This window comes from Hippopotamus amphibius, chromosome 1 (genome assembly GCF_030028045.1).
Source record: "Hippopotamus amphibius kiboko isolate mHipAmp2 chromosome 1, mHipAmp2.hap2, whole genome shotgun sequence".
NCBI classification, from domain to species: domain Eukaryota; kingdom Metazoa; phylum Chordata; class Mammalia; order Artiodactyla; family Hippopotamidae; genus Hippopotamus; species Hippopotamus amphibius.
Window position 1 is genome coordinate 36,721,905 of NC_080186.1, and position 22,859 is coordinate 36,744,763.

Sequence of the window (22,859 nt, forward strand, 5' to 3'; positions counted from 1 at the left end):
CCTACACCCCACCCCTGCCCATACAGAGCTAATGATTTCAGCTACCTGGTGTGACTGTGAATGGTCACAATTTACATCTTCCTATGTGGTCCAATCCCAATCCAATCTTCAAGAGTAGTTTTGTGCTTTAATAATTTCTGATGGCTAACTGCAAATGGAGACCTCACTATGCTCAGTTTTGGTTGAAAATGCTTGGAAAAGATTCCCAGTCTGCAGTCCCCGAAGTGCTCAGCAAAAGGCCAACTGCCATTCTGTTTTAACTAAGCTTGGACCAGCAGGTGCAGGAAGGAATGAACAACTTAGTATGTAAATAGGAAATGTGATAATCTTTAAGCTTAGAATTTAAATATCCTTTCTCTGTTCCTTAGCTTATAGTGTCACCACCATCCAGGATCTGAAGTCAGAAAGCTAGCCATAGCCTAGGACTGAAGTCCTTTCTTTCCTACCCTGTCCCCCTTCCCCACATTCCACTGGCCCCAAGTCCTCCTCTTTTATTTCCACTGCACTGTCTTAGTTCAGGCCTCAAAATACTTTTCCAGTTTCTTAACTGATCTCTCTCATCGCAATTTTCCCATATTCTAATCCATATTCCAATTTCCACTGCTTATTTAATTTTCCTGCTTAAAGACACCCTAAAATAGTGTTCTCCAACAACAAAAAAAGATAAACACTTATCCACTTATTCCCACTTTAAAAATTTACTCAAAACACACAAATCACTATAAACGATATAATACACTCTTTCTATAACATATACAGAAACACATACTTTTAAAAGAAGAGATAAAATTAAAAGAACTAGAGATTCTAATATTTTCCTCTGGGACTCCATCCTGCACACCCTCTGGCTTTGAGAACACTCCATTTTGGAGATCATTGCTCTATAGGACTGAGTTCAAATTCCTTAGCATGGGGACTTCCCTGGTGACGCAGTGGTTAAGAATCCGCCTGTCAATGCAGGGAACACGGGTTCGAACCCTGGTCTGGGAAGATCCCAAATCCCACAAGCCCCTGTACCACAACTACTGAGCCTGTGCTCTAGAGCCCACAAGCCACAATTACTGAGCCCGTGTGCCACAACTATTGAAGCCTGCACGTCTAGAGCCCATGCTCTGCAACAACAGAAGCCACTGCACTGAGAAGCCCACGCACTGCAATGAAGATTAGCTTCCGCTTGAAGCAACTAGAGAAAGCCTGCACGCAACAACGAAGACCCAATGCAGCCAATTAAAAAAAAAAAATTCCTTGGCATGACATTAAGGGTCTTCAAAATTGACTCCACCTACCTAATTCAGCCTTCTCTCTCACAATCCTCCCTCCCCATAGTTAATGTTAATTTGCTAGAGTAAACTTCCAAGAATGCATTCCCTATTCTCTTTCCATCCCACCAAACATTCATCCATCAAGATTTCGGTCTTGTCATAGTCATTAGAAAGGGAAGAGCCAATGTATTATCTCATCTAGAGATGACGTCTTTTCTGATCCATTACTGACCTTAAATCACTAAACTGTATTACATATTTCCCCCATCAAGACTTCAAGCTTCATAAGGGGCTCTTTTATCTTTGTATCCCCAGAGTTCAATCTGGTACTGGCAAACAAAAGCATCAGTAAATGTTGGCACTCTTCCTGTTACCTCCTTCTTGTTTAAATTGACTCAAAGATTAAAACATCCAATTTTAGATGTTTAGAAACAGCATACTTTCTGACAGAGCTGAGTACCCTTTGCAGAGACTGTGACTGTTCAGTTAGGACAGGGATCACAGAAGTAATTTGGCAGCTTCCTAAAGCAATGAGGTAGGGAACGAACCTGCTGCCTCCAAAGAAGAAAAGGCAGAGATACCTGAAAGGAAAGAAATCAGATGCTGCTGTCCTGAACAGCATGGCTAGAGGGTGATATGCTGGATTTATAATTTTAAAATGTAGGTTCAACATTTGTAGTCATAATATTTTTAGTTCATTCACCTTCCTCTTCAGGTTAAAAACAAATAGAAGAATTCTACTCATCTTTCCTGTGTGAAGCTAAAAACTGAGAATGTGTTCATTTCTGTTAAATGAGTTCTACATAAAAATGTTGGTCACTTCTCTTCTAGAATTTAGATATCTGTGATTTAATTTTAATCACCAAATGCACTGATATTAATAGAGAAATAACAGACTTTTTGTTCTCTCAAATCAAACCTTCACTTTGAAATAATTTATTATTCTGAATTTATATTAAATAATTTCATTCTTTTTCTTTGTGTCAGACACAAATACTCCACAGGATAAATGTATCATTGCCCCATTTCAAGACCATAGAGTATGCTCTTACATTACATATTTTCTGCCTGTAACTTGAATATTAATTTTATTCTGAAGTATATGACATAGTGTCTAGTTTACTTAGAAACCAGAAAGCTTGGAAGAAGATCAGCAGAGGGTTGTGAAAGAGGGGAGTTTATAACAATATGAGAAACAATTAACAAGTTAAAAAAACAAAAAGAAACTATGATCAGGGTTTTATCACCCCCCCAAAAGTAACTTCTGAGATTAGACATGTTCATTTTTCCTATTAATTCCACATGTGACTTTGATAAATCATCCTCTCTTTGGGCCTCAGTTTCCTCATCTATAAGATGAGAGGGCTGCACCAACTCTAAAGTCCTTCATGCCAAAAAATTGTGTAATTACAAGGGTCAAGCTATTCTCAATTCTTTATCTAGAGCTATGCTCTGGGTTCAGTGGCATTAATAATGGTGGTGACCTTAAAGTCCTGAGTTTCTAATCCACTTTGCGAATCATCATGAAAGATTAAATCATGTTAAGTATAATTTTGAGGCTCAGCACATTTAATTAAACTTGAATTCTTTCTGTACAACATAGGAACATAGTAAATATTTTATAATAACTATAGAGTATAACCTTTAAAAATTGTGACTCACTATACTGTACACCTGTAATATATAATATTTATATCAACTATATTTCAATTAAAAAATAAATTAAAATAAATAAATAAATGAATTAATTCAAAAGTAGTAATCCATGTATGGTATGTATGGCAATTCTCAGTTAATCAAGTCAGTTAGGCACAGAAATCCATAACCAGCTAACCATTCTGGTTAAAGAGAATGTTACGATCCAAGTTAATCCATTAAAGGATGTGTCTCTGAACACCTGTTCAGCAACAGCCTGACTAATCATATAGTTTTAGAATTCCGATCCATAAAGATTCCAGTTTGGAAACTGGTTACACTCTACTTGCTACCATCAGTTCAACTGGATGTCAATGGCTATGTTATCTCTAAGTTGATCGCAAAGACAAGTAACTTAAAATTGGACAGCATTTTACCACTTACAAAGCTCTTACACATACTTTATTTAATTGAATTCTAAATTCATGTAACTCTAAAATATCAATATAGTTAAACTCATTTTATAGACAAAAAAATAGGCTCAGAAATAGTATGTGATCTGCCCCTTTGCCATCACGCTGCCTTCCAAAACACCCCCCCCCCCCCAATAACAGTAGTGGCACTAAATGAATCTATGTCCTCTTTATACATACCCATGTTACATCACAGTCAATGAAAAACTAAAAGATAGGTTGTATTTCAAAATAATATATATGATACTTGAAAACTGTAAAGTACTGTATGATTGTAAGACTTTGCTCTTATTGAAATTAATAAATCTGTGATCATTTTGTAATGTATAAAAATATCAATCATTATGCTGTACAGCCTGAAGCTAATATAATATTATAAGTCAATGAATTACACTTCAATAAAAAGTTAATAAATTTCTTATAATAATGACCTCCAGATCATAGAATGTAAGTAATACCACTGTGACTTGCACTGTTCAGACCACATTTCTGAACATCACATTTTGAAAGAGACACTGACAAATTAGAGAGGTCAGAGGAAGTTACAGGGATGCTGATGGGTCTGAAAATCATGGGAACTAGCAATACTTAAACAGGAGAAGAAAAGAACTTGGGGACCCAATAACTGAAAGGCTGCCACTGGAAGAGGAAGATCATGTGTTTTGACTGCTCAAGAATAGAATAGGATCAAAAAGTAGAAATTTAGGGAATTCCTAGGTGGTGCAGTGGTTAAGAATCTGCCTGCCAATGCAGGGGACACAGGTTTGATCCCTGCCCGGGAGGATACCACATACCGAGGAGCAACTAAGCCCGTGCGCCACAACTACTGAGCCCGTGCACCACAACAACTGAGCCCATGTGCCACAACTACTGAAGTCCACACGCCTAGGGCCCATGCTCCACAATAAGAGAAGCCACCACAATGAGGAGCCTGTGCACCACAATGAAGAGTAGCCCCCACTTGCCACAACTAGAGAAAGCCCATGTGCAGCAATGAGGACCCAACACACCCAATAAAAAAATAAATAAATTTATTTTTAAAAAAAAGTAGAATTTTAAGGGCTTCCTGGTGGTTCAGTGGTTAAGAATCTGCCTGCCAATGAAGGGGACATGGGTTCAATCCCTGGTCTGCGATGACCGCACATGCTGCAGAGCAACTAAGCCTGTGTGCTACAACTACTGAGCCCACATGCCACAACTACTGAAGCCTGCATGCCTAGAGGCCGTGCTCTGCAACAAGAGAAGCCACTGCAAGAAGCCCAAGCATCACAATGAAGAGTAGCCCCTGCTTTCCACAACTACAGAAAGCCTGTGTGCACTGACTCAACACCGCCAATAAAAATAAATAAATAAATAAATAAATAAATAAATAAATAAATAAATACTTTTTTTTTTTTAAGTAGAAATTTAAGAGGAGCACTGATGACAGACTTCTCTGGAAGTCCAGTGGCTAAGACTCTGCTCTTTCCACTGCAGGAGGCGCGGGTTTGATCCCTGGTTGGGGAACTAAGGTCCCGCATGCCATGTAGTGCGGCCAAAAAACCAAACCAAACCAAACCAAATCATGAGCACTGATGAATTCAACATTACAAAAAAACTTTCTAATATCTAGAACCTCATGAGAAATACCCACTGGAGGTTTTCAAACACAGCCTAGCATAATCTCCACGGGAAATAGTCAAGAATAGGTTTTTGTGGAGGGTAAAAGACTAGATTAGATGTCTTTTAAACCTTTTCTAATTCTAAGGTCCTAAGAATCTATCACTCTTGATTATAAAAGCACCAAAGGAACTGCTGAGGACACCTTCTCTGTCCTCCATACTGTCCTCCCACCAAAGGGCCCAGAGGTCGAGCAGGTAAACTTTTTACTCACTGTCATGCCCAGGCTATTTCTCTCACCTCCTTACGTGACATGAAGCACGTGACAAAAGACAAAATCACCTACTCCTCCTCATTGCAGTCAGCTATAGAAGGCCCTTGTCACCTCATCTCCTTCTTTAGAGACCATGAAAGTTTTAAGCAAACATGATAGATTGAAGAGGCACAACTATATTTCCCTTTCCCAAAACATCAATGGAATAATAGTAATAGGATTTTTTTAAATGGGCATAAATGCACAAAAACAGGAAAAATGGGAGAGGAAACAACATTGATAAAAAATGACTCCTAAGTCAGTCGTAGGAAAACTGAGAGCCAATTCAGTGTATACCAGACTCAGAAACTGATGTGAATAGAAAGCTGGGAAGGGAGGAATTAAAATAAAAAAGACCCCTTTGAAAGATCCCTCTTTTCTACACTGCGCAACCCAACTACTGCACAGGTCCCACCATGGCAGATGGCTGAAGAGAATAAAATAGAGGATATCTGGCCTGGGGAAGCATAATCACAGCTGGCAGTAGGGAGAGGGGATGTACCTTAGCGAAAAGGGGGATTTAAAAACGAATGCATACAGGATTCTGATTCACCCACTTCCCCTCCCTGCCCCAACCCCAGCCCTGACCTTCACTCATTTCCTAGAATGCCAGCAGTAAGGTCTTTACCTTTCAGGCAGGAGAATTTAACAGTTATCTCTGGGAAACCTCAGTAATCCAAGAGAAAAAAAACCTAAAGATATAGATATAAGAGATTCCCCTGAAAGAGCCCAACCACATTACCATATCACCCTACAGTGAAGCTCACAGTGGACATGCCCCATCCATACACAAAACTTGAGCAAAAAGATGAAGAAATGGAAAATATGAGAGAAAAGATAAGAAAATTAGAGTACTAGTCTAAGAGATCCATTATCAGAAGAGTAAGTTTCCAGAAAAAAAAAAAAAAAACAACCAGAAAAAAATAGATAACAATCACCAACAAAATGATTTTTTAAAGTTCCCCTAAACTGAAGGACATGAATATCCAAGATGAAAGGTTTCACTGAGTGGAAGGCTCACATAGATAAGACAGATGCACATGAAAGTACATTATCATGAAATTTCAGAATACTTGGGACAAAGAAAAGATGATACAAATTTCCAGAGGAAAAGGTGATCAAATTCAAAAGATTAGTAATTACAAAAGCTTAGCACTTAACAACAATGGAAGGTAAAGACAATGGAGCAACGCCTTCATAATCCTTTCTTAAAATAATTAATTAATTAATTTTTTAATGAGTTGCATTGGGTCTTCGTTGCTGCACAAGGGCTTTCTAGCTGCAGCGACTGGGGGCTACTCTTCGTGTGGTGCACAGGCTTCTGAGTGTGGTGGTTTCTCTCGTTTCAGAGAGCAGGCTCTAGCGTGCAGTCTTCATTAGTTGTGGCACACAGGCTCAGTAGTTGTGGCTCATTGGCTCTAAGAGTGCAGGCTCAGTAGTTGTGGCGCACGGGCTTAGTTGCTCTGCCACACATGGGATCTTCCCAGACCAGGGATCGAACCCGTGTTTCCTGCATTGGCAAGTGGATTCCCAACCACCAGGGAAGTCCTGTCTTTGTAATTCTTAAGGATCAGCTTTTCAACTGAGAATTCTACACCTTGTCAAACTATCAATCAAGTATGAGGGTAGAATAAAGAGATTTTTTCCAGGCATGCAAAGTCTCAAAACTTTTAGCTCCCCAATAAATTTTGTCAGTATGTTTTTCAGAAAAACAAGGGGAGTAAACCAAGAAAAAGGAAAATATGGATTCCAGGAAACTGAAGAAAAGAGGCAAAGTAAATCCTCAGGATGGTGAAGAGAGATGACAGAATGATAACTAGTACCAAGCATGGAAGGCAATCACTACTTCTCTGGGAGACACTTCCTTAGGAAGATGAAGCTGATAGAACAGCTGAGGAGTCTAAATATCTTGAGAGATGATTAGACAACTAGTAAAAAGGTTGGGGTCAATCAATAAGTTCACAGAAAACTAAGCATAGGATAAGACAAGCTATGATTATTGCCTTGCAGGGAAAAAATGGTGTGGTAAAGGAAAAAAACTGTAGATGACCACCAGACTCAACAGTTTACATGGTCAAACTACATAATCAAATAAACACTAAATATTGATCTTCCAAAATTATAATATAACTATATTGGAAGGAGCAAAATCCTCATCTTTCATAGTAGGGAATGAATCAAAATCCTTACCTTAGTGTCTAAAACGGAAAGTAACTATTTAAGCATGTTATCCAGAGATACTAGTACAAAGGTAAAAACCAAAATAATTAGCTAAAAGAAGAGAATGTGGGACTTCCCTGGTGGTGCAGTGGTTAAGAATCTGCCTGCCAATGCAGGGGACACAGGTTTGATCTCTGGGCCAGGAAGATCCCACATGCCGCGGAGCAACTAAGCCCATGCGCCACAACTACTGAGCCTGTGCTCTAGAGCCCGCAAGCCACAACTACTGAGCCAGTGTGCCACAGCTACTGAATCTGCCTCTAGAGCCCGTGAGGCACAGCTACTGTGCCCGCGTGCTGCAACTACTGAAGCCCGTGCGCCTAGAGCCCGTGCTTCACAACAAGAGAAGCCACCACAATGAGAACCCTGTGCACCTCATCAAAGAGTAGCCCCTGCTCTCCACAACTAGAGAGAGCCCACATGCAGCAACGAAGACCCAACGCATCCCAAAACATGGAAGGAAGGGAGGAAGGAAGGCAGGAAGGAGAAAGAAGAGAATGTGGTTACCTTTATGGAAAAGGCTATGAGGAGAGGGGGACAGGGGACTAATATTTTCGGGCACAAACTCTGAACTGCTAAACTCTTTAAATGATGTGCACACATAACTTTGATAAATGTTTATTAAGATTTTTCTTTAAAAAGACTTTAGAACTATCTTCCTTTCTTTCATTCCTTCTTTTATTACCTCAATAATTTCAACATCCTTATTGTTAGAGTTCCTTGACCTCACCTCTGATTAATTTTTTCTCCACCTAACTCAATCATTTTGTTATACCATATTCCTTGGCATTACCAATAACTGCACTATCTCCAAAGTCTCATTTTAAAATATCCTATTGATTCATAAAACACACACATATTGAACCCCTAATATGATCAGGTACTATTTTAGGGGCTAGAGATATAGCAGTGGACAAAAAAGATAAAAATCCCTGTCCTCATTGAGCTTACATCCTACTCTCTGACCACCACCTTTTCCTATTTCTTCAACTTACTTACTTTGGTACTCTGACTCCAACAATTCTGATTCTAAGAGGATCCTCAATTCATTCACTACACTGATTTTTCACATCCTCATTCCCCTGCTGACCTTATTTACACAGCTTATGGTGGTCCACCACTATAATTACTCCCGCATATACATCTTTGCCTTCCTCACCACTCTGCCTTGTACTCATCTGGCAAAGCTCCAGTGCTGGATAAATCCCAGCTCTTTGCCTGCTTTTCACCTGAATCCAAGAAGCTGAACATAGGTGGAAAAAACTCATAATAGTATTGGCTAGACTTATTTTAAATAGATAATCCAAATCTCAAGAGGATTCTTAGCAGTGTCCAGCAATACATTTCCCTAGTCAATTTACTCTTACATCCTCTGAGATGATTTCATATCTTCTCATCCTTCCTTAAAACTTCAATAATCTTCTCCCTTCCTTACTCTTAGCTGGTGGCTTCATTTCTTATTTCAATGAGAAAACAAAAGCCCCGAATACCTTTGTGGCACAAAATTAACAAATGTAATTTTGTTAATGCATTACATATTACTTATTCTGTCTGTAATCTGTTAATGCTTTACATATTACATATTCTGTCTGTAGTAATGGATTAACTAACTGTCCCTCCTCCAAACTAAGGCAAACCTACCCACTTGCACACTGGATCACATTCCCTCTAATCTACTCGATAAACTTCATAAGGGCAGGGACTTTGTTTTATTCACTGTTCATCCCAAGCACCCAGGACAATGACTAGTATACTGTAGCTAGGAAAAATACAGTTGTTGAATTGAATAACTGAATACTTTCTTTGTCATCAATTTCCTCCTCTTTGAGATCATTCCCATCAGCATACACGTATGCTAAAATACAACCCATATTTAAAAAAAAAAAAAGAATATCTTATTTTTATAAGTTAAACAAGGGAGTATTTTTATCACACTGTTTTTTTTTTTGGCCACATCATGCAGCTTGTGGGATCTTAGATCCCCAGTCAAGGATCTAACCCATGCCCCCTGCGTTGGAAGCCTGGAGTCTTAACCACTGGACCACCAGGGAAGTCCAATCACACATATTCTTTTGTAGGTATGAAATATTTCATTCTGTCCTATTTTTCTTCTCACCCCATATCAAAATTTCTCAAAACAGTTAGCTGTCTCACCATCTCCATTTTTTTTTCTCTGTTTCTCTCTAATCAGGCTTCTGTCCCTATCACTCCAGCAAGAGTTTAAGTCATGAATGAACCTATCTTGCCAATTTCTTAGTTCTCATTTTACTCAGCTTCTCAGTAGTATTTGGCACAACTGATTACTCACTCCTTGATTCACTTTCCTTACTCAGCTTCCATGACAACTTAATTTTCTGATTTTTCTGTCTACTTCAGTGGCCATACCTTCCTAATCACTTTTGTTTGCTCCAACTCTGTTTCCTGATATCTAAATACTGGGCTCAGACTTAAGCCCTCTTCTCTTCTTTTGCTACACACACTCCCTAGATGATTTCACATTGACTTTAAATACCTTTTAATTGGTTGGTGATCCCCAGGTTTGCATCTCCAGCCCTGACATTTTCATTATTATGAATCTGATTCGTAATCTTTGATGTTACTTTTGTAATTTTGGGGGGGTGCCATGAACTGCACCAGTTAAGACGGCAAACAACAGATAAATGCTGCGTGTCTTCTGAGTGCTTTACCAACTGGTCTCCTCCCCTACCTCAGGCTTCCCTAAGACACAACAATATTGAACTTAGGCCAGTTAGTTAATAATCCTACAATGGCCTCTAAGTATTCAAATGAAAGGAACAGTCGCATGTTTCTCACGTGAAATCAAAAGCTAGAAATGATTAAGCTTAGTGAGGAAGGCATGTCGAGAAGTGAGATAGACCGAAAGCTGGACTCTTGTGCCACAGTTAGCCAAAAGAAAAGTTCTTAAAGGAAATTAAAAGTGCTACTCCAGTGAACACATAAGAAAGTGAAACAGTCTTACTGTTGATATGGAGAAAGTTTTAGCGGTCTGGATAGAAGATCAACAGCCATAACATTCCCCTAAGCCAAAGCCTAAGCCAGAGCAAGGCCCTTACTCTCTTTAATTCTACGAAGGCTGAGAGAGGGGAAGAAGCTGCAGGAGAAACGTTTGAAGCTAACAGAGGTTTGTTTGTGGGGTCTAAGGAAAGAAGCCATCTCCGTAACACCAAAGTACAAGGTGAAGCAGCAAGTTATCCAGAAGATCTAGCTAAGATAATTAGTGAAGGTGGCTACACTAAATGACAGATTTTCAGTGTAGGTGAAAACAGTCTTATATTAGAAGAAGATGCCATCTAGGATGTTCATAGCTAGAGAGGAGATGTCAATGTCTGGCTTCAAAGCTCAAAGGACAGGCCAACACCCTTATTAGGGGCTAATGCAGCTTTAAGTTGAAGCCGATACTCATCTACCATTCTTAAAATCCTAGGGCCCTTAAGAATTATGCTAGGGACTTTCCTGGTGGTGCAGTGGTTAAGAATCCACCTGCCAAAGCAGGGGACACAGGTTCCATCCCTGATTGGGGAAGAGCCCACATGCCGCGGAGCAACTAAGCCTGTGTACCACAACTACTGAGCCTGCGCTCTGGAGCCCGTGAGCCATAACTACTAAAGCCCTCGTGCCACAACTACTGAAGCCCACGTGCCTAAAGCCTGTGCTCCGCAACAAGAGAAGCCACTGCAATGAGAAGCCTGAACACTGCAATGAAGAGTAGCCCCTGCTAGAGGCAACTAGAGGAAGCCCGTGTGCATTAACAAAGACCCAACACAGCAATACATAAATGAATAAATAAATAAATAAATAAGAACTATGCTATCTCTGCCTATGCTCTACAAATGGAACAACAAAGCCTGGATGACAGCACATCTGTTTACAACATGGTTTACTGAATATTTTAAGCCAACTGTTAAGTTCTACTGCTCAGAAAAAAAAAAAATTCATTTCAAAATATTACTGCTCACTGACAATACAACTGGTCACCCAAGAGCTCTGATGGAAGTGTACAAGACTAATGTTGTTCTCATGCCTGTTAACACAACATCCATTCTGCAGCCCATGCATCAAGGAATCATTTTGACCTTCAACTCTTATTACTTAAGAAATACATTTCATAAGGCTATAGCTGCCATAGGAAGTGATTCCTGTGATAGACCTAAGCAAAGTAAATTGAAAACCTGGAAAGGATTCACCATGCTAGATGCCATTAAGAACATGCATGACTCATGGGAAGAGGTCAAAATATCAATATTAACAGGAGTTTGGAAGAAACTGCTTCCAACCTTCATGGATGACTTTGAGGGGTTCAAGCCTTCAATGGAGAAAGTAACTGCAGGTGTGGTGGAAAGAGCAAGAGAATTAGATTTAGAAGTGGAGCCTAAAGATGTGACTGAATTGCTGCAATCTCATGATAAAACTTTAATGGATGAGGAGTTGCTTCTTACGGATGAGCAAAAAGAGTGGTTTCTGGAGATGGACCCTACTCCTGGTGGAAATGCTGTGAATATTGTTGAAATGACAACAAAGGCCCAGAATGCTACATAAACTTAGTTGATAAAGCAGCAGCAGAGTTTGAGAGGATTGACTCTAATTTTGAAAGAAGTTCTACTGTGGGTAAAATGCTGTTAAGTAGCATTGCATGCTACAGAAAAATTGCTAGTGAAGGGAAAAGTCAACCAATGTGACAAACTTCACTGTTGTCTTATTTTAAGAAATTGCCGGGGCTTCCTAGGTAGCGCAGTGGTTGAGAATCCGCCTGCCAATGCAGGGCACATGGGTTCGATCCCTGCTCCGGGAAGGTCCCACACGCCACAGAGCAGCTAAGCCCGTGTGCCACAATTATTGAGCCTGCGCTTGAGAGCCCGTGAGCCACAACTACTGAGCCCATGTGCTGCAACTACTGAAGCCCACGTGCCTAGAGCCCGTGCTCTGCAACGGGAGAAGCCACGGCAGTGAGGAGCCCGTGCACCACAACAAAGAGTAGCCCCCACTCACCACAACTAAAAGAAAGCCCGCACACAGCAAAAAAGACCCAACACAGCCAATTAAATAAATAAATAAATAAATAAATAAATAAATTTATTTTAAAAAATTAAGTATGTACATTGTTTTCTAAGACATAATACAATTGCATATCTAGTAGACTATAGTATAGTGTAAACATAACTTTTATGTGTATTGGGAAACCAAGAAATTCACATGACTCACTTTGCTGTAATATTCACTTTATTGTGGTAGTCTGGAATCGAACCTGCAATATCTCTTAGGTATGCCTGTACAGTTTTATTTTCCATTAAGCAGCTGAAGTAATCTTTTAAAAGCATAAACCACATGATGCCACTCCATATCCCCCAAAGTCTTCCCAACATAGGATATATAAAATCTAAATTCCAAATTCTTACTACAGTCTGTAAGATCCTTTATGATCTGGTCCTTACCCAACTCGCAGGCTGCATATGCTACCACTCAACTACTTAATTACTGCGCTCCAGTCATACTGGTATCGCTGCTTCTCAAACATGCTAAGCTCATTCCCACCTCAGGGTCTTTTCTATTCTCTCTGCGAGGAAAGATCTTCTTATGGCTCATTACATCATTACAGTTTCTTCTCAAATGTTATCTCCTGTCTAAAAGAGCTCTCCTTCCTCCACCACTCCTTTTTTTTTAATTGAAGTATAATTGATTTACATGTTGTGTTAATTTCTGATGTAACGAAAAGTGACTCAGTTATACACATATATACATTCTTTTTTATATTCTTTTCCATTATGGTTTATCCCAGGATAGCGAATATAGTTACCTGTGCTATACAGTAGGACCTTGTTGTTTATCCATTCTATATGTAATAGTTCGCATCTACTAACCCCAAACTCCCAGTCCATCCCTCCCCCACCCCCCCATCCCCCTTGGTAATCACAAGTCTGTTCTCTTTTGTCTGTGAGTCTGTTTCTGTTTCACAGATATGTTCATTTGTGCCATATTTTAGATTCCACCTATAAGTGATATTATATGGTATTTGTCTTTCTCTTTCTGACTTACTTCACTTGATATAATAATCTCTAGTTGCATCCATGTTGCTGCAAAAGGCATTATTTTGTTCTTTTTTATGGCTGAGTAGTATGCCATTGTATATACGTACCACATCTTATTCATCCATTCATGTGCTGATGGACATTTAGGTTGTTTCCATGTCTTGGCTATTGTTTCCTCCACCACTCTTTACCCCCTTTTCTGACTTTTTTATTTTAATAAGTATTTATTTATTTGGCTGCACCAGGTCTTAGTTGTGGCATGCAGGATCTTCACTGCGGCATGCAGGATCTTTTAGTCGTGGCACGTGGGATCTAGTTGCGGCATATGAACTCTTAGCTGCGACATGTGGGATCTAGTTCCCTGACCAGGGATCAAACCCAGGCCCCCTGCATGCACAGTGTGGAGTCTTATCCACTGGACCACCAATGAAGTCCCCTGACTTTACATTTCTTCTCAGCACTTGTTATCACCTAAAATTTATTTATTTCCCTATTTATTATAACTCTCTCTCTCCTTAAAGAGTAACTTCATGAGGACATGGATCTTGTTTATCTGACTTACCACTGTATTTCTAGAATAGTGCTTGGCATATAGTACGTGTTCAATACATATCTGTGAATAAATGAAAAAATTAATATTTATAGATGAATTAAATGCAAGCTTGGAATGGACTTGTAATTTTATCCAAGGTGACATAGCTAGTAAGTGATGGAACAAGATTTAGAATCCAGGTCTACCTGTTTTTGTGAAAGTCTGTATTCTTTTCACTATGCCACCCTACCTCTTCAATAAAATAAAATGAAAATAAAATAAAATAAAATAATCCTCCCTCTGGGATAAACTGCTTGGGGAGAGGGTCAGCCATATCAGTAAACTTAAGGTTTGGTGGGAACTCACAAATGTAAATAAAGTGAACACCAGACGGCCAATGTTATGCCCCCTCTGTTCTACAATCACTGAATCTCATCCACTCACGCTTAGGCTCACATAAACATCTGTGTCTATATTAAAGGAGTAAGAAGCTTGTACCAAATGTTTACAAAGAGCTTACCTCTCTCTGTCATTCATTAAAAACAAATACTGAACATCTTCTCTATGACAGGCCCAGATATGGTTCTTATTCCATAGTCTAGTGCAAGGAGATGATATAAAACAGATAATTTAAACCCTCTGTGTGATTACAGGAAAATGGCAGCTAATCCAGTCTTAGAAAGCTAGTGAAAGCTTGTTGGAGCAGATGACACCTAAGGTAAGAGCTGAAAAAAGGCTGGCTAGCTGGAACTTCCCTGGTGGTCCAGTGGCTGAGTCTCCACGCTCCCAACGCAGGGGGCCCGAGTTTGATCCCTGGTCAGGGAACCAGATCGCACATGGCACAACTAAGAGTTCACATGCCATAACTAAGACCCAGCACAGCCAAATAAATAAAATAAATAAATATTAAAAAAAAAAAAAAAGGTTGAGTAGCTATAGGCTATTTCAAATGAACTCTCTGGTCATGAAGACAGAATGCTTACTGACCTTCCCACAAATTGCACGTATGGGTCCATTTCACTGGTCAGGCTACGGTGTTACCTTATGATTCAGAGCATGTAGGTGGCCCTACCAAGAGTTTCAAAAAACCTAAGTGATGTGGGCTGACTGTCACCCAAAGGTAAAGAGAGTTTGTGATGATAGCCTGGTCTGGCTTTTATCATAATCCTAATTATCACATTTTCCCCCTACCCTACAGCCCTCATTCCACGAAAGTTTCCCTATAGAAGGAAAGAGACTCAAAGGAATCAAATTCGCATAGAATTTGCAAGTTTCCTGGCTATCTAATGTGCTATAGGGTTGCAAAAATCCCATCCCACAGACCAGAGTTCCAACAAGGGTAAGATGAAAACAGTTCAAGTTTGTGGACACACAGATTAGTACAGTCAAGAGAAAAGCTCCATCGAGATTTCCTAGAGGGGGCGTGGGAAACATAAAAAAAGATACAAAAATTCCCTCATCTAACTTTTTAACTTGTTTCTGTCATAACTCCTGGGCTTTTCACTATGCCACCAGCAGGCTCAATGAAGGCATCATCGGGGATATACTAAGGCCCTCCCAGGCAACCACAGCCCACCAAAGTAGTCATAAGGAGGAAAGTTGCCACTTAAAAAAGTCTTCAAGCAAGTTGGGGCCAAGTTCTTAGATCTTCCCCTGACCAAAGAATGTACTCATTCTTTTCAAGCAGACAGAAATCTGCCAAAAACAAATCCTTGGGCAAAATGAAAGTTTCCAGGAAAGAATGACAGAGATTTGTAATTTGATAAAGACATCAAACACTCAACTGAAAACAACTTGCACTTAGCTTTTTGAACATCTAAAAATAGTACATACGCTCAATCTTTCTAATAAGCTGTCTCTCCAATGGGGATTTCATCTGCATAGTTTGTTCTTTGTTGTAGCATGTTAGCTGTTTCATAAGACATATAACAATAGTTCTTTTTCTACATCAAAGGACTTAAATAACTAAACCTCTAACTAGTGTGTTGGTATCATTATCCCTATTTTCTTGGTTGTGAAACTGAGGTGGAGGGTAAATGAGGCTTGCCTGAGGCCAAAGAAAGATTCCTGTCAGATTAAACAGAAAAGTATCAGCTCCACAATCTCTAAATTAAGAGAAGCCATGAGATCTGCAATATAAGTGCTTTAAACACAGGCTACAGAACTCCATTATAGATTTAGTCTGCTGAGGACTCTTAAATATACTTCACTAACCTGTTCTCAAAACATGTATCTAAGGAACAGTAGCATTGTTTGTAAAGTACAAAAATGGCACCAATGGCCAATTACTTCAGACAATCAGAGGAGCATCTAATGTAAGTCAGCTCAAGGTCCACGCAGTCAGCCAGCTTTGTTTTATGCGCTGATCACAGAGTGCATCCTTACTTCCTGCACAAGACACAGAGATCTTCTTGCTCAAGAAGAGCCAGGCTTCCTGTTCATATGGTCTAGACAGGATAGAAAGTCTCCCTACAACACTGGATCTCCCTCCACTTAGAGAAAGATATCAAGGAGCAAAAGCGGCACTCTTGGAAGACAAGGATACAACATAGCTCCTTTAGTCTTGTTAGGAGATTTGCTAATTTTTAAATGTTTTACACAAAAATATTTATTTTAGAGTTCTATACATACTAAGAACCACTGAATTGCAAACTTTAAAAGAGTTCTATATATAAAAATAACTACCAACCGCACAGGACTGAAAAGAAGAGGAAAATATAATTTTGAAAAACACCAGACCAACTAAACCTGTTCTAAAGCCAAGAGTTTACAGTTAGGGTAGACTATAAGGACTAATGATGCTTGTCTTGCGGAGGCAACATGACACTGAAAAAAGTATGGGCATTTGAAATGCACAAATGCATCTCAAAATCCAGGATTAGGTTCTAGCTCTGGCTCAGCACCTAACCAGGTATGGGATTTGGGGCAGGTTATTTAAGCTCTCTGAGTATCAGGTTTCTCAACTGCAAAATAGAGTAATACCATCTACCTTTCAAGGTGGCTGTGGGGATCAGAAACCCAGGCCAGACACACACAGTAAATATGAAAGATCTCCCTTGCAATCTTCAGAGCAAACGTTCTAGGTAACTCCAAGGAAAATAAAATTTACAACATCATATTTAGCAAATAAATTAACTCCCTACTTCAGAGGAGTGTCTAAGAACAGAAACTAAGATTCTGAAGTAAATTAATTAATTTCTCAAATGTACTCATTTATAAAGCTTTAGCCAATTTAATTATCCTCAAAAGTGCTCAACTGGCTATAGACAGAGATCTTGTGTGAATAAACAGCTGTTATTGCAAAGCAGGTCACTGTTGCTTCCCAATTTCATTTTTCATCTGCTTTTCCGTTCTCTCCCAAATTGTTCAATTAAAAAAAAAAAATGATCAAGGACTTCCCTGGTGGCGCAGTGGTTAAGAATCTGCCTGTCAATGTAGAAGACATGGGTTCAAGCCCTGGTTCGAGAAGATCCCACATGCCGCGAAGCAACTAAGCCCGTGCACCACAACTACTGAGCCTGTGCTCTAGAGCCCATGAGCCACAACTATCGAGCCCATGTGCCACAACTACTGAAGCCCACATGCCTAGGGCCGGTGCTCTGCAGCAAGAGAAGCCACTGCACTGAGAAGCTCGCGCACGGGAACAAAGAGTAGCCCCTGCTCGCTGCAACTAGAGAAAGCCCGCGCGCAACAACGAAGACCCAATGCAGCCAATAAGTAAGTAAATAAATAAATACATTTATATTTTAAAAAATGATCAAATTAACCTTAAATGGATACAATTCAGGTGGCCACCCAAAAAGAGTACCAATTAAGTTATTTAATTGATATGTTTTCTTTTTTTAGTATATCTCAAAAAATACAGACCTGGGTATAAGTTTTAAAGGTATTTGCTTAACACTGGGTGAGGCCTTCAGATCACATGATTTGGAGCTAAAAATATTCCCTCATATCTTCAGTTTTGTAGTAATTCTTCAACAAAATCTACCAACATTTTAATGTTTTTTTCTGGAGCTATTCTAGCTCCTTCACACTAGTAATATCTATCCCTCCTCATCACCCCACCATCACAAATTGCTATTCTTCCCACAGTACTCAATTAGAAAGCGATATTGATGAAGCATTTCCTCTTCAATAAGCAAATCCAAGTAGCGTTTCCTGATACTCCTCTAGAGGGCGCACAGTACTCTTCTAACTCTTCACCATATCCCTAACTGATTCCACTACTGCACTCTTGAATAAAAATTCAATTTCCACTGAGATAAGTGCCATCTGACTGTACTTAGCAGACATGATCCTATTTCTTCCTCGATTACTCAATGCACTTACCAAGACTTTGGTACCTAATGCACAGTCTTTCTTTCCACCTGAACTTTAGGCAAGTTACTCAACCTCTTTAAGCCCTATTTTTCTCATCTGTAAAACTGAGATAAAGATTTAGTTATATATACATAAATATATATAAAAATATAAATATATATGTATTCTTAAGATTCTTTTCCATTGTGGGTTATTATAAGGTATTGAAAAAAAATAAGAAGAAAAAATATGATTCAGGAAAAGTACATTTCACCTATTTTGGGTCTTTTGTGGTTTCATCTGAATTTTAGGATTTTTTTTTTCTATTTCTATAAAAAATGCCATCGGATCTTTGACACAGATGGCACTGAATCTGCAGGTTGCTTTGGGTAGTGCGGACATTTTAACAATATTAATTTTTCTAATCCATAAACATGGGATATCTCTCCAAACAACAACCACAACAACAACAACAAAATGGGGATAAAGATAGCATCTACCTCAGAGTGTAGCTGGAAGATTAAATGAAATAATGCATATCAAGTGTTTAGCATGGAGGCTTCTGGTGTTGAGAAACTGGTGGATTAAGAGCCCCAAAATTGTTACAAACACCTAGAATTTTGGATAAGACGATAACAAAAAATTACTCCAAATGTATTCAAACTTATGAGAAAGAACAGGAAAATACCAAGTACCAGAATTGAATAAGGAAATGAAAACTAATTTGAAACCTTGGCTGCCCTAACTGGAGTTTTAAAGTGTTACACTGGGTCAAAAGATGTAACTTGAAGCTGGTATGAAAGCTGGGAGTTTGAACTGAGACCCTGCATAAATGGGACCTCAGTGAAAGGGTAAACTAGAGAAAAAAAAAATCTACCTATAGCCCAGGGAGTCACCAAGGACGTTTGTATGTTTGGTCTTGGGACAAAAAATTCTGAGAGAGTATTATTTCTAACCTAGAATTCTATACAAAGATAAGTTACCATTCAAGAGTAAGGATGGAATAAAACAATTTCAAACATGCAAGTTCTCAAAATATTTACCTTCTATGCTCTCTTTAAGGATTGGGTTCCTTTGAAATGAGGAAGTAAACCAAGGAAGAAGAAAATGTAAGATCTAGGAACCCGGGCATCCAACACAGGAGAGAGAAGGAATTCACAAAATGATGGTGACGAGAAGTCCCAGGATGACAGATCTGCAGCAGGCTAGAGAGTAACCAGTAGAAATCTGAAGAGAGAATGGATGGCTTCCAGGAGGGTTGTCTCAAAGGAAACAAAAAGTGATTGGCAGAATACCTGATGTGTTTACACATATTGATACATTTATGTTCCTTTTAAAGGATCAGAGGATGAATTAGTGATAGAAACAGAAAACTAAGCAACTTTAAAAGTGAGGCAATTAATAACTTTAAGAAAAAACACTGTATTGAAAAAAAAAGTAGGAACTTGGAAGAGCTGATAGTACTTTTCTTCTGTACCTTGATTGTGGTGGTAGTTATACCACCATAGTACATTTATCAAAACTCAGTATACTACACACACTACTATAAGATGGATAATCAATACAGACCTACAGTGTAGTGCAGGGAACTCTACTTGGTATTCAGTGATAACATATATGGGGAGGTGGGAGTCTGAAAGGGAATGGATATATGTGTATGTGTGACTGGGTCACTTTGCTGTATGCCTGAAGCTAACAAAACACTGTCGATCAACTATACTCCAATAAGATTAAAAAAATTTTTTTTTAAATTCAGTATACCAAAAAGGGTAAATTTTATGTATGTAACTTATACCTACATAAACCTGATTTAAAAAAAAAAAACCAAACTGTACCTTTAAAATGGGTGTATTTTATTGTATACAAACTATAACTCAAAGTTGATTTTTTAAAAGGGGAAATGTAATACTAGTACACTATATGGCTCAGCTATAAATAAGCCCTCATAATTGATTTAATAAAAATTATGATGCTACTATATTTAGGAGATTAGGAAAGGGGGAGCTTGCATATGTACATGGAGGGGGCAGACAAGGTGCTAAATGAGTCAAATCCTTACTTTCATAGTAGAAATTCAATAGATATTATCTAAAAATTAAAGAAAATAGTAGTATAAATATGATACTTAGAAATATTGAGGATATTATCAGAAGGAAAAAAAGAAGAGTTGAAATCAGTTGCTTCTGAAGAGAAAAATAATGAACAAGGAAGGATAGTGCTGGAGACCCTTGTCCTTCCCTCTAAGTCTGGTAGAACTACTTGATTCTTTAAGTTACATATATATATTATTTACATACACAATATATATACTAATAAAATGAAAGCATGAAAACACAATTTGGGAACAAATTTAACAAAAGATAAATAAGATTTTTTATAAAGGAAATTACAAAACTTTACTGAGATATATACTTAAAAAACCTGAAATAAATGGAGAGATTCTAAGTGAATTAGAGCCTGAAATGTGAGAAGCAAAACTAAACTTTTACATGAGATTATAAGAAAATATCTTTAAGACCTTAGAACAGGGAATAATTTCTAAAGCAAGGCACAAAAATCACAAACCATAAAAGAAAAACTGAAAAATCAATTACAATAAAATTTAAAAAGCTTCTATTTCTCCTAGGGCCCAGACTGTAGTCCATAAACATCATTTTCCACAAAACAAACCAAGGCTTTTTTTTTTTTTAACCACTTTATTAGGTGTGACTGACATCATAATCAAAATCAAAGCTTTTTAAAGAAATGTTTGATTGCAGATCTGAATATAATGCAATATGAAGTATACATATGAAGTATTAATGCCAAAAAAGTTGAAACTGAATCTAATCAACATTTAGATCCAAACTCCAGTTTACAAGAAAATACAGAAAAAGAGAAACAAGTTAGCCAATGTTCATTCCAGCATTATTTACAATTGCCAAGATATGGAAACAACCTGTGTCCATTGACAGATGAATGGATAAAGAAAATGTGGTATATAAATACAACAGAATATTATTCAGCCATAAAAAAGAGTGAAATCTTGCCATCAGCAACAGCATGGATGGACCTGAAAGGCATTATGCTAAGTGAAATAAGTCAAACAGAGAAAGACAAACACCATACGATCTCACATATACGTGGAATCTAAAAATAAACAAAAAACAACAGCAACAACAAAGCCAAGCTCACAGATACAGAGAACAGACTAGTTGCCAGAGGTGGGGGGTGGGAAGTAGGCAAAATAGGAGAAGGGAGTCGAAAGGTACATACTTCTAGTTATAAAATAAGTCATGGAGATGCAATGTACAGCATGGTGACTATAATTAATGACACTGTACTGCATATCTGAAAGCTGCTAAGAGAGCAGATCTTAAAAGTTCTCATCAAGGGTGATGCCTCAGAGGGCCAGGACAGGGAGGGTGGGAAGGAGTCACAGGATGGAGGGGATATGGGGATATATGTATAAATACAGCTGATTCACTTTGGTGTACCTCAAAAACTGGTACAAGAGTGTAAAGCAATTATATTCCAATAAAGAGCTTAAAAAAAAAAGTTCTAATCAAAAGAAAAAAAATTCTGTAACTATGCATGGTGATGAATGTTAATTAGACTTATTGTGGTGATCATTTCACAATATATACAAATATCAAATCATTATACTGTATACCTGAAACTAATATTGCAAGTCAATTATACGTAAATAAAAAAATAAAACAAAATATTGATCAAAAAAAAGTTAAAGGGCATCAATAGAAAGCAATCAGACATACCAGAGATGTGGGAAACTCTATAGGACAAATACTTATTTTATTTGATAAGTCAATGGCATAAGAAAATTAAAAAAGGAGGTGGAGGGGAGGTTGTTCTAGAGTAAAAGAGACAAAAAAGACATAATCAAATATAACATATGGGCCTTTAAAAAAATACCATTTGCAATAACAACACTAGAAAGCATCCACCAATAATTTCAACAAAAGATATATGACATTTTTATTGGAAATTATTAACCTTTATTTAAAAATACAAAAATAGCCTTAATAAAGAGATATATTATGTTCAAAGGAATAGAAAGACTCAGTATTTAAAAATGCCAACTCTCCCAAATTAATCTTAAAATCACTGTAATTCCAATCAAACACTAAGATATTTCATGGCTGATACTAAAATTCATATGTCAAAGGTGAAGAATGGCCAAGACAACTTTAAAGAAAAATTATAATAAGGTGAGGTAGAGGGGAGTCATCCTACTAGACAGAATTTCTGTAAAACTACGGTAATTAAAACAATAGGGCATTGGCAAAGGAAAAGACAGCTAGATTAGCTGAACAGAACAGAAAGTTTGGAAATAGTCCCATGTATATTTGGAGCTTGGTATAAATCAGGGAAGAAAAGATTACTCAGTAAATTGTGCTGGGATAATCAACTATTCATTTGGAAAAAAGATAAAATTAGGTATGTATTTCATATCATATGCAAATATAAATACTAATTTAAAAA

At 38.1% G+C, this 22,859-nt stretch overlaps 1 protein-coding gene across 3 annotated transcripts in view; it reads right to left on the bottom strand.

Moving 5' to 3' along the window:
• Nucleotides 1-22,859, bottom strand: part of EIF2B3 (eukaryotic translation initiation factor 2B subunit gamma) — a 142,729-nt gene that overhangs the window by 91,333 nt on the left and 28,537 nt on the right. The window lies entirely within an intron of this gene.